Genomic DNA, 14027 nt, shown 5'->3' with positions numbered 1-14027 from the left:
GGTCGACGGGAATCGATGGGAACGATCGATTTCGGATGGAAATCGTTCGTTCTGTCAGCGGTGTGCGCGGCGATTTCACAGCCGTTTTGATCACTGTGATCGAAACGGCTGTATATCGGCAGGAAAAGCGTTAGGTGTATGGGCCCCTTAAGAGATCTGGGGCACTTTTGGGCTCTCCAGACGAAAAATGGCTGTGGCCATGCACCAGAATGTGGGTGTGGCCATCGGTGGAGCCAAATGTACATGAACTTAAAGAGAAACTGTAACAAAGGACTGAACTACATCCCAATCAGTAGGTGATACCCCCTTTTCCACTAGAAATCTTTACCTTTTCTCAAACGGATCATCAGGGGGCTCTGTATGGCTGATATTGTGGTGAAACCACTCCCACAGTGTGAGGTCAGGAGCATGGTGCTGACATCACACTGTGGGAGCCTTGTTGCATTGTGGGAAATAACAGCTGTTTCCAACTGCCAAACAAGCAAGCAGCAGCTACTTCCACTGATATCACCTGCCAGCAGTAAAAATGTTGGCATATGATAAATGTAGAATGTAAATCAGGGAGAGGAAAGATTTTACAATAGGCAAACATTGACTAAATCATTTATACTTAATTATTGTAAAAATTAAGCACTTTTGTTCATTACGTTATTTTCACTGGGGTTCCTCTTTAACAGCAGTCTAAGTAGGCCTGCCCAGCAAAATGTTGGATGAAGTCCCCCACTCCATTAATACAAAAAAAATGCATGCTGGGTGCTGTGTGATGCCATGCTGGGTGCCTCGATGGGGCATAGTGGGTTCTGTGGTGCCTCAATGGGGCATGCTGGGTGCTGTGGTGGATTACGTGCAGATGTGAGTGGCAAGCAATCGGCTGCATCAAACACTGTGCAAGGACGACACTGCTGGCAGCCGCATTACAGGCATCTTTCACTTTTCCCGACAGACCTATCGCAGTGACACCAGGCATCAGAGAGCCACACACGTTTGCTAGAAAGTTACTTCCTGCAATTACCCTGCTAATTGTTTCTCCTCCTTTGCTCTATGATGCATGCTGGGTGTTTGCTGGGCTACCTGTGTCAGGGATCAGTGAAGGATGTGGATGGCTTCTGACAGGAGCTTATCTCCTGCACTCTGGTGTCAGGTGACAAAGGGAGCTGGGTGGCTGTCCTGTGCAGGCTCAGCAGAGGGATGATCTGATGTGTAAAGGTATGCTGTATACTTGCATTTCACTGACACCAACAAGTATAGCATATAAAGCCGGCCGGGGATTCGGCGAGCGGCGGTGAGAAAGCGCGGAAGCGGAAGGGAGGATCTCCCTATAAATGACTCCAGGAATGGATGCTGCGGCGTGCAGAGAGCCTCTGAGGACGCTCAGTGAGCGAAACGGTCGTCAGGCCCCACACTGCTCCCACCATACCCCGCAGCACTTGAAAGACCTGGTAGGACGTTTTAAATATTTGAAAGCCATAAAAATAAAGCTTTTTTAGTGGAATGCCAGTTCCAAACTGCTCCTTCCTTTTTTCTTCTTTTTTGATAATATAGCATGCTGTTAGGTTTTGAGCACGCACGCATGATCCACAGTTATCCTGCCTAGTCAACCCTCCGGATGTTCCTATTGTTGTTTGTGATATCCTTACAGTGACACACTAGCGGTGTAGTGCTCGCCTGCTTTTTTCTACCCACTATCATCTTGAATATAAATATATGGTCAGCGAATCTTGATGTTTAATAAGCATTTGTGTTTATGCTGCAGTCAGACAGAGCATTGATTGTGGCTGCATGCTTAAAGTGTACCTGAGACGGTTCACTTCCTAATTTATACTTACCCGATGCTTCCTCCAGCCCCATGAGGACCATGGCATCCCTCGCTGTCTTCCCTGGCCACTTCATTGTCCCAGGTTCATGTATTCTTTAGTTGCAGTGTTCTGCACATGTGCAGTTTGCACTACCGTGGCCAAGCCACGGGAGCAATACGGGACACACACTCGTGGCCGGGTATGTGCAGATCACCACGATTGGCCCTGACTGAAAAAGATATCAGAGGTGACCACAGGACAACGGAATAGCTGGGGAGGATGGCGAGGGAGCCCATGGTCCTCATGGGACTGGAGGAAGCCCCAAGTAAGTATAAATAAGGCACAGTGAGTGTACCATCTCAGGTTCACTTTATCACCTGCCAGAGATATTGTTAACATCCTGTGTTTACAAATGAGCTTATATGCCTTGGCAGTCAGGTAACACAGGTGAGAGATCAAATTTCAGCTTGTGATTAGACACAGATGAGGGGAAATTACACTGGCTAAACTTTCCGGGTACATTTCTCTATGCTATCCTTCTGTCCTGTGCAAGAGATCAGGTCCACTTTAAGGCACTGTGCTTGTCATCACTTATTGCAGCCTGTTCCATTGAGCAGCTGCTTCCTCTCTGTGTATGGAGGATATTGTTTTTCTTTTACTCTGCTTTCTCCTGGCTTTGGACACTGCTAACAACACAATTCAGCAAGGAAAATACTTTACTATACTATAAGCACAGGGGAAAAAATATGCTCGATCATGATGTGTACACATGATGCCCCCTTCACATTTCTGACTGCTCCCTCACATGTGCCTGTCTAGAACCGGCCCTGCTGAGATCTGATGCTGTGTTAATACTCACGTTGTGTGCTGTATGAACAGGTGTGGTGGAGGCTGTACCTATTCTGTACACTAAAAAATGAGTGTTGAAATTTGTGGGTCAACTTTTTTTTTTTTTTTTTCAGTTTATAGAACTTACATTTGTTGCCTCCACAGACTGTGTTGCGCTTTCTTACTTTGAACGGTGAATTTAAAACCTGTATTTAAGTGCAATTACAAGATGCAATAAAGTTTATACATATTTTGTACACAAAATATCCAAAAAATTAATCCATGCCATGCACTGATGAGGATCAAACAATCCAAAACAGTCTGTATGCATGTTGGATTATTATGGCTCTGTACAAATTAACAAGCTGACACATCATTGCATTCCAGCGGTTCTGGAGGTGTGTTTAGCTTCTAAAGGTACAATGGTTAATTTGCATATATTCAGCAGTGTTGCTCTGGGAGACATCTCAAGCTCACTCCAACCTGAATTATCGCAAATTCTTTCTGTTTTAGAAAAGCAAACTTTTGTTATTTTTATATTTTGTACACTGAGAGTACTGGGCAATTAATTTTATGGATCATGATTTTTGCATAGAAACTCCTACCATTTGGTGGTTCAGTGTAGCCACAAGAGGGTGTTACACCAAGATAATCAAAGATTTTTAAGAGTTATTGTTACTTTATGGTTCGCTTTAAGAACAATATACCAAGAACTACAAACAAAATGTATTCAGAAAAAAAGAATCAGAATATATAGAAACTATAATAAACCTTCCCTACAAGTCTGACTTGTATATAAAAAAAATCCTTAACTGAAACTGAAGTTAAGCATATCTAGAATTTTAGCAGTTTAGCTGTAAATGTGCATTCTGAAAATGAATACAGACAAATATAAAGCACATTTCTGGAAAAACATATATATCGGGTTACGGGATACTGAATTGTTATCAAAAACACATTTTATCAACCAGAAGAAAAATGAAAGGTGCATGTACTGATATTTTATTCTCTGAAAATTAAAAAAAAAATCCCATCTATAACTTAATGGTTACCAAAAAGGACTAAGATTTCATCTATTCTATTTTTTCTTTGAAGATCATGATCTTGAAGTCAATCTGCTGACACTAAAGACTAGACCATAGGTTGAAATTTAACAGGAAGGCAGTATAGTGAGTTCTGGCTTACTACTACACCACAGAAAAAAACAGCCACACAATACAGTCCTACCAGCTGGGTGTAATTGTAATTAAGAATCTCAGGAGAATAAGAAAATTAAACAGAAGGACTTCACTTCATCTTTTTCCACTTGGGTGGAAAAAAAATAATCAGATGAAATGTGGAATGCAGATATTAAGTCACGATACGGTCAAATAGAAAAGCAAAGAGAAGCTTTAATGAGAGGCTGTTGATAGCACATCAAAGCAAAATATATGATGTTAGATATGTCTATACTGTAGTTCTGCACCCAAAGAAGTAGCTGACAATCCACTAAAGGAAGCCTTCTAAGAAAGCCTCAACCAACCTGAAGAGTGTTTTTGAAAAGACCACCTGACTGTTATGGGAGACCTAAATTCAATGGTTAGCTCAGAAAATAAAGGCCTAGAATGTATAAAGGGTTGGCATCAGTGTACCAGAAACCTTCTTTGGCATCCTCAGACATTATAACTGAGAATCATCTAGATTATATAGACTTTAGTAGGTAATTTAGACACTCAGAGATATCAATAATAAGTGTCGAACAGATATAAGCAGTAATCACTATTTGATGAATTAAGTTTCTGGCAACTGATGGAGATGGATTCTGGATTTCAACTTGTCATTATCTTTTGTACAGGACTAATCAGATTTGTAAGGTTAATAAAAGATTCCAGACAGCTGATTAACCACTTGAGGACCACAGTCTTTCTACCCCTTAAGGAGCAGGCACTTTTTTTCCATTCAGACCACTGCAGCTTTCACGGTTTATTGCTCGCTCATACAACCTACCACCTAAATGAATTTTGGCTCCTTTTCTTGTCACTAATAAAGCTTTCTTTTGGTGCTATTTGATTGCTCCTGCGATTTTTACTTTTTATTATATTCAGCAAAAAAGACATGAATTTTGGCAAAAAAATGATTTTTTTAACTTTCTGTGCTGACATTTTTCAAATAAAGTAAAATTTCTGTATACATGCATCACGAAAAATGTGGACAAACATGTTTTTGATTAAAAAAAAACCCATTCAGTGTATATTTATTGGTTTGGGTAAAAGTTATAGCGTTTACAAACTATGGTGCAAAAAGTGAATTTTCCCATTTTCAAGCATCTCTGACTTTTCTGACCCCCTGTCATGTTTCATGAGGGGCTAGAATTCCAGGATAGTATAAATACCCCCCAAATGACCCCATTTTGGAAAGAAGACATCCCAAAGTATTCACTGAGAGGCATAGTGAGTTCATAGAAGATATTATTTTTTGTCACAAGCGGAAAATGACACTTTGTGAGAAAAAAAAAAAAAAAGTTTCCATTTCTTCTAACTTGCGACAAAAAAAAATGAAATCTGCCACGGACTCACCATGCCCCTCTCTGAATACCTTGAAGTGTCTACTTTCCAAAATGGTGTCATTTGTAGGGTGTATTTACTGTCCTGACATTTTGGGGGTGCTAAATTGTAAGCACCCCTGTAAAGCCTAAAGGTGCTCATTGGACTTTGGACCCCTTAGCGCAGTTAGGCTGCAAAAAAGTGCCACACATGTGGTATTGCCATACTCAGTAGAAGTACTATAATGTGTTTTGGGGTGTATTTTTACACATACCCATGCTGGGTGGGAGAAAACCAGGATTACGACCTGGTAATTCTATTTTTGACAACCCTCCAGGACAGTGACATTGAGATTTGGGCTCCGCCCCCCAGAAACAGGAAACACCCAGCGTGAGCTCTATAAATCTGTTCCCAGGTATCCACACCTCAGTTGTGCACAAGACCTGAACCTAGTCATACTGGATACCCTAATACTTCTTACCCACATCAAAATACATGATGCTTAACGGGTGGGAACTAAGGACTGTCCTGGAGGGTTGTCAAAAATAGAATTACCAGGTCGTAATCCTGGTTTTTTCATCCAACCCTCCAGGACAGTGACATTGAGATGATAAACAAGGAATCACCCACCTTAGGGCGGGACCACAGCCTGTAGAACTTTCCTCCCGAAGGACTGTTCTCCTGCTGTCATCAGATCTAGACGGTAATGTCTGACGAACGTGTTGACACTCCTCCATGTTGCTGCCCGGCAGATCTCTGATGCCGATGCCCCAGCTCTATAGGCCCAGGAGGTTGCCATAGCTCTAGTAGAGTGTGCTGTGATCTCTTTAGGTGACTCCAACTGCCTCAATTTGTAAGCTTCCTCAATACAAACCTTGAGCCATCTTGCTATCGAAGCTTTGGTCATTTTTTCTCCCACTTTATTTCCAGTGAAATTAACAAATAACCTGTCTGTTTTCCTGAGTTGCTTCACTCTTTTTAAGTATATTAGTAAGCACCTCCTTACATCCAGCTTGTGCCACTGCTTCTCTTTTGGATGAACTGCTTTATTGCAGAAGGTAGGCAATATTATCTCTTGCCCCCTATTAGACACTGATGATACTTTAGGTAAAAAATCAGTTACCGTCTTCAATATCACTCGGTCTTCAAATATAGAACAGAATTGTTCATCACTGCTTAGTGCCTCTAATTCGCTTACTCTTTTTGCAGAGGTAATCGCTACTAAGAATATGGTTTTAATTGTAAGATTCCTTAACGAAATTTCTTCTAGAGGTTCGAATGGCTCTTCCATAAGTACATTGAGAACTAAAGATAGGTCCCACCTAGGACATGATTTCTTAACTATTGGCCTTGATCTTTCTACCGATTTCATAAATCTGATCACCAGGGGATCTAAGGCTAATTTCTTATCAACGAAAACAGAAATTGCTGCTACTTGTACCTTAATTGTACTTAAGGCCAAACCCCTCTCAATTCCATCTTGCAGGAACTCAAGAATTGTCGGTAATTTATTGTCTTTAACTTTATTTCTCTTTTTCCAGTCTAAAAAAAGTCTTCCAATACTTAGAATAGATCGATCTGGTTACTTTCTTTCTGCTATTCAGAACCGTCTTGATCACTCTGTCTGACAGGCCCTTGGACTTCAGAACATCCCTTTCAGAAACCACGCTTTTAGATGCAGATTTGGAACATGTACCCATCTGTGTTCCTCTTGATCTAAAAGTAATTCCTCCTGAGGGAGGAGTAAAGGATCTTTTTTCAGCATTTTTAGTAACAACGGGTACCATGATCGTTTTGGCCAATCTGGTGCTATTAATATCAGAGTCATTCTGGACAGTTTCAACTTCTGTAATACAAGAGGAATCAAGGGGATTGGTGGAAAGGCATATGCTTTGCTGAAGATCCAATCTTGGGCCAACGCATCTATTGCACATGCTCCCTTCGGATCTAGAGAGAAAAACCTTCTGCACTGAGAGTTCGTCTGATTGGCAAAAAGGTCTATTTCGGGCCACCCCCATCTGGCCGTTATCATTCTGAATACTTCCGGGTTGAGCCTCAGCTCGGAATTTGACAGTCTTTGTCTGCTTAGAAGGTCGGCCATTCGATTTAATGTCCCTTTCAGATGGACTGCTGTTAATGATAGCAGATTCAGCTCTGCCCAATCTAAGATCTTCAGTGACACTTCTAGGAGTTTTCTGGACCTTGTCCCTCCTTGTTTGTTCAGATAGGCTACTACTGTTATGTTGTCTGAACGAACCTGAAGATGATGCCCCTTTAGACACTCTGATGCTTGTAATAGGGCCATATGAACTGCCTTCATTTCTCTGAAGTTGGATGACTCTCCCCTTACTGGGTCTGTCCATGACCCTTGCAGGTATAGTCCGTCCACATGGGCTCCCCAACCCATCAAACTTGCGTCTGTTGTTATAATCTTTGTTGGAGGAGACCGCCATAGTCTTCCTAACTGAAGATTTTTTATATCCATCCACCAAGGCAGTGATTCCTTTACCCAGGTTGGTATTGATAACACGCTTTCTAAATCGCCCTGATTTCTGTTCCAGTTTTCCAGTAGCCAGTTCTGGAGAACTCTTACGTGAGCCATTGCCCAATCTACTGCTGGTGCTGTTGAGGTTAGAAGACCCACTATACTCATGCACTGCCGTACTGAGATGGTGTCTGCCTCTAGAAGGCTGACTATTGTCGACTGCACTTTTGTCACCTTGTCCTCTGGCAAGAACAGTCTTTGAAGGGGTGAATTTATTATGAACCCCAAAAATTTGATCACCTGGGATGGATCCAGATGTGACTTTTGGTAATTTACTAACCAACCCAGGGTTTCTAACTGACCTAACACCCTCTTCAGATCTCTTTGAAGCAGTACCGCATTGTCTGCTAGAACTAATAGGTCGTCCAGATAAGGGATTATTATAATGTTCTGGAGATGAAGATTTCCTACCACCTCTGCCATTACTTTCGTAAACACTCTTGGTGCTGAAGATATTCCGAAAGGAAGGCACGAGAATTGATAATGCAGCACTCCACCGTCTCCTTGTACACTGAATCTTAGGTACTTTTGAGACTCCCTTCTGATTGGGATGTGCCAATAAGCGTCTGTCAGATCTATGTTCACCATAAACACGTCTGCATTCAGTAAGTTCCTCATCGTATACACAGTTTCCATTCTGAACTTTTCGTATACAATAAAGGGGTTTAGTGGTTTTAAGTTCAGAATCATTCTGAATTTTCCGGTTGGCTTTTTGATCAGAAAAATTCGAGAATAGAACCCTCGGTTTCTTTCCTGAGGTGGTACCTCTTTTATGACATTTCTGTCCATCATGTCTCTTAGTAATTCCTGTAATGCCATCCTGGCTTCTCTGTCTTTCGGCATTAAAGTCTTTACAAATCTCACCGGGGGCTTTTTTATGAATCTTATCTTGTACCCGTCTTTTATTAGGTCTAAAATGAATTGATTCGAGGTTATCTTTCTCCACTCTGGATAAAAGCGAGATAACCTGCCCCCTACTTTCAGCCTGGCGTCACTGGTGCTTGCTTTGGGGCTCTGCTGGCTTATGCAGCAGAGTCCTCCTAGGCCCTTCCTTATTAATTGGCCAAGTCCTTCTTTTTTGGACCCCTTTATCTCTCGCCTGGTTATTGCGGCGAAAAAAGGGCCTATTCGGCTTGAATTTCTTTTTCTTCGGAAATGATAATTTCCTGCTTGCCGTCTTCTCCAAGACTTCTTGGAGCTGAGGGCCAAATAACAGATCCCCCGTAAAGGGTAGATTACATGCCTTAGACTTGGACGATTGGCTACCGTCCCATGTCTTGAGCCACAGATTTCTGCGGGCATTATTAACTAGTGCTGTTGTCTTTGCTGTAACTCTTAGTGACTCTGTTGAAGCATCAGTAACATAATTATTAGATTTCTTAACAACACTCAGAGCTTCTAAAATGTCCTTTTTAGGAGCATCAGTTTTGACTAATTCTTCCACCCTCTCTATCCATAATAAAGTGGTCCTAGAGACACAGGTGGTGGCTGCAGCAGGCTTAAAGTTAGTTACTGCTGCTGTATAAGCTTTTTTAAGTGACAAATCAATTTTCTTGTCTGCTGGGTCTTTAAGGAAACCCAAATCCTCAAAAGCAAGTTCATTCTCCCTATTCATTAGACTGAACGCTGCGTCTAACTTGGGACAACCTTCCCATAGTTTTGCATCTTCTTCTGAAAAGGGGAATCGCTTTCTAAACCCTCTGGAAATAAAAAGTTTTTTCTCTGGGTATTTCCATTGCGTATTAATTAGGTTTTTTGTTGAGGGATGTACAGGAAAATTTAAATGTGGTGTGGGATCCATACCAGAATATAATTTATCATGTATGGACACAGGAGCGGGAGTGGTCTGATTAATATTCAAGGTAGTGTGAATAGCCCGCACTAATTCATCAGTCTCTTCCACCGGAAATCTGAATCTTGAAAACATAAGTTTCTCATCCGTATCACTTTGATCTGACATATCATCCTGTGATAACTCCCTGTTAACCTGTCCTCCAGGAAGAACATCCTGTATTTCCTCTTCTTCTTCTTCTTCATCTGAAGAAATTAAACGTCTTGTAGTTTTTACAAGAGCTTTTCTTGGCTTAGGATTCTCCTTGGGAATAACTGCCACAGGAGGTACCACAGGAGCTGACCCTGTAGGCAGATTTTCCCTGAATGCTCTAAATGTCTCTACCATTTCATGCCTCATGGTAGTCATAAACTCTTTGCAGGAGGCAGTATTCTCTTCATTAATTAACTTTGTAATACATCCTTGGCAAGATGCTTTTGTCCAGCTAGTTGGCAAAACAACCTTACAGACAAGGCAACTCCTGGACCTGTTAGAGCTATCGGATAAGTCCGAAGTCTCCTGAAAAACATATGAAGAGAATAATACCATGAGATTAATTACTATAATTCATTAAAGCCTGTAATTAATCACATAAATCCTCTCCTGAACAGATGTGATGTTTATTCATATATACTCTGTGTATATAGTGAGCTGTTTACCAAAAAAATGAATATCATTATCTGTAAAATAAGCTTAAGTACAGCAATCAGACAGATAATTTAGGATGCATATCAATTCAAGTGTAGCTCATCTAGACAGAATGTAGATGCATACAGCTGCTAAAATGTATTGCAGGAGAGAGAGAGGGAAAAATTTTTTTTTTTTTTTTTTTTTTTTTTTTTTTTTAAACTTAATATATTTGGTGATACTGCACCAATAAATCCCTCCTGCAAACTTAGAAGGAAAACATCCAACATTATATGCAGCTGACCCAGTAACCAGCTCACTCCCCACAATGAATGCACCATGTAGTTAACATTCATTCAGGTAGCTATGCAACAATTACTTATGCAAAACACATTGAGCTGCACAAAAACCAATCAGTCACATGTGAACAAATGCTTTTCTGAACTATCAGGACTTTTACAATACTTAAACTGGTAACAAACATCTTGCTCCATTTAAGTAATCAAATCACCAAGTAGTCTAACATGCTTTTTCTGATCTATTAATTAAACTTAAGATCAGTGCAGTTATCCATGTTTAACTGGTTTTAAACAACAATGTGCCACCACAAAAAGACAGCTTCAGCAAATATCCTTGATCTAGCCACTGTCATTCATATGCTGACTAAATACATCTGAGCAGCATAATCAAACCTCAGACCAGTGCGGCGACCAGTCAGACCGTGATCAAACGCGGCTCCCACAAGATCTCCGCCGGCTTACCTGATCCTGAAGTTTTCGTGCGTCCATCCTCGGCAAAGGCCAAACGCTAAGTGCCACAAGGAACGCACACAACGCTGTTTTGCAGCCGCGCAAAATGCGGAAGTGAAGTCACTCGTCGGCGGAAGTACCGCTAGACTGGGGACAAAGCCATCCTTCCTCCGTGCAGAGCCGATATTCCCCCACCGCTGCGTCCAGGACCTCCGTCAGGGCTGCTCCGCGTTGTCCTCCCTCTAGCACGCACAGCCGCTCAGGTGGCTGCTAGAGGGGAAAAACCTGTTTAAGCAGGTAAGGAGCTTTCTGCTGCAACAATATTCCAACCCTCCAGGGTAGTGAAGCAGGCTCCCTCAGGGAACTATTACCAGCCTCAGCACTCCCAGGCTGCTGACCAGCTAGCTCCCTTTACAGAGCTCATGTTCCCAGGGAAGGAAACACACAACTGAGGTGTGGATACCTGGGAACAGATTTATAGAGCTCACGCTGGGTGTTTCCTGTTTCTGGGGGGCGGAGCCCAAATCTCAATGTCACTGTCCTGGAGGGTTGGATGAAAAATATCTCTGTAAATGACAATGTTTTCATTTTTTTTTACACACAATTGTCCATTTACAGAGTTATTTCTCCCACCCAGCATGGGTATGTGTAAAAATACACCCCAAAACACATTATACTACTTCTCCCGAGTACGGCAATACCACATGTGTGGCACTTTTTTGCACCCTAACTGCGCTAAAGGGCCCAAAGTCCAATGAGTACCTTTAGGATTTCACAGGTCATTTTGCGGAATTTGATTTCCAGACTACTCCTCACGGTTTAGGGCCCCTAAAATGCCAGGGCAGTATAGGAACCCCACAAATGACCCCATTTTAGAAAGAAGACACCCCAAGGTATTCCGTTAGGAGTATGGTGAGTTCATAGAAGATTTTATTTTTTGTCACAAGTTAGCGGAACATGGCACTTTGCGAAAAAAAAACAATTAAAATCAATTTCCGCTAACTTGTGACAAAAAAATAAAAACTTCTATGAACTCACCATACTCCTAACTGAATACCTTGGGGTGTCTTCTTTCTAAAATGGGGTCATTTGTGGGGTTCCTATACTGCCCTGGCATTTTAGGGGCCCTAAACCGTGAGGAGTAGTCTGGAAATCAAATTCCGCAAAATTACCTGTGAAATCCTAAAGGTACTCATTGGACTTTGGGCCCTTTAACGCAGTTAGGGTGCAAAAAAGTGCCACACATGTGGTATCGCCGTACTCGGGAGAAGTAGTACAATGTGTTTTGGGGTGTATTTTTACACATACCCATGCTGGGTGGGAGAAATAACTCTGTAAATGGACAATTGTGTGTAAAAAAATTTAAAGGTATTTCTCCCACCCAGCATGGGTATGTGTAAAAATACACCCCAAAACACATTGTACTACTTCTCCCGAGTACGGCGATACCACGTGTGGCACTTTTTTGCACCCTAACTGCGCTAAGGGGCCCAGAGTCCAATGAGTACCTTTAGGCTTTACAGGGGTGCTCAAAATTTAGCACCCCGCCCACTTGCCAGGACAGTTAACAAACCCCACAAATGATCCCATTTTGGAAAGAATACACGCTAAGGTATTCCATGAGGGCCATGGTGAGTTCATAGAAAATTTTATTTTTTGTCACAAGTTAGCGGAAAATGACATTTTGTGGAAAACAAAACAAAACACGAAACCGCAATTTCTGCTAACTTGTGACAAAAAATAAAACATTCTATGAACTCACCATGCACCTCACGGAATACTTTTGGGTGTCCTCTTTCCAAAATGGCATCATTCGTGGGGTCTGTCCTGGCATTTTAGGGTCTCTGCAATCATTACATGTATGGCCAGTATTAGGAGTTTCTGCTATACTCCTTATATTGGGCATAAGGGTAATGCACTGTGGGCTGAAAGGAAAAATGAACGTCAAACAATCAATCAATATGGATGAAAAAATATCTGCCAAAAAATTTTGAAAAAAAAAAAAAAAGAGGAGGAAGGCGTCTGCCAGGACATAGGAGCTGCCGCCCCAAAAATCCAAACCCACCAGCTCGTATGCCCTGGCAAACCTGATTTATCCATTCACACCGATCGATGTGGATGAACAAATCATTGCCAGAGTTCTTTTTTGATACAAAGTGTTTGCCAAAGCATATGAATCCCCAACACCACTCCTCGGCCCATATGCCTCGGCAAACGTATCTTTTTGACTGCGGAGGAGAAATCTCGTTCTGCAGCGCTGCATGCACCGACTTGTGTGTAAGCTGACAGACGCGCAATGTTCTGTCAGGATGCACCATCAGTACTGCAGCTGGTTAGTCGTTCGCTCGGTCCACCTGGAAGGTTATTGGATGGAAAAAGAGAAAAAAAAATACAAAAAAACCCAAAAAACAAGCAAGCAGCAAAGCAATTACTTCATTAACATTAATAACCTTTGAACTTTTTTAATAAAAAACTTAACATTGCAAACCAAACATTAACTTCTTTGCTTACCTGTTTTTTGTTTTTTTTTAACTTACCTCCCGAGGACAAACTTCTCCTCCCCATGGAACAATGTGCGAAGTGCAAATCGCACAGAGTTGTGGCGAAATACATTACGCAATTTGTCCCAAGTGAAAGGAGAGGTTTCTGACAGCCCTGTGTATTAGGGTCTCTGGAAACCCGATGTTTGGTTTCACACTGCATATTGACATATCCGGTGGGTCGAGCCCGCCGCACCGTATCGTCCAAAACAGACCTTCAGGCAATACCACAAGAGTAGCATTCGGCCTAGTAATGAACTGCGTCGCCATAGACTAACATGACTTCCGGGCCGATCGATATTGCCACAGAAGCCACGCAGTAACGTAGGCATGCACTAGCGTTAAGTCAAGCACTTCCGGCGTAGGGGGGGACCGCAAAGTGTGACTTTTGCTAGGCATTTTGCCCTAACGCATCGCAGCAGTGTGAAATAGCACTGAGAGACCCTTGTGTGCCTACCGCTGTGTGTGGAGTTCCCTACTCTCTAATAGTGTACCTGCTCGTGGTACCTCTCAAAACACTCCCCTAGGCATAGGCCAGGCTGGTCAGGACAGGTGGGACAATAAACAGTGGTGTCACGCCTTATTCCAG

The 14027-nt window shown here is 42.1% G+C and overlaps 1 protein-coding gene across 1 annotated transcript in view; it reads right to left on the bottom strand.

Annotated features, from left to right (window-relative positions):
- EXOC2 (exocyst complex component 2) overlaps nucleotides 1-14027 on the bottom strand; it is a 290595-nt gene that overhangs the window by 62179 nt on the left and 214389 nt on the right. The window lies entirely within an intron of this gene.

Source organism: Hyperolius riggenbachi, chromosome 5, assembly GCF_040937935.1.
Source record: "Hyperolius riggenbachi isolate aHypRig1 chromosome 5, aHypRig1.pri, whole genome shotgun sequence".
In the NCBI taxonomy this organism is placed as follows: domain Eukaryota; kingdom Metazoa; phylum Chordata; class Amphibia; order Anura; family Hyperoliidae; genus Hyperolius; species Hyperolius riggenbachi.
This window is presented reverse-complemented; position numbering and strand designations above follow the sequence as displayed.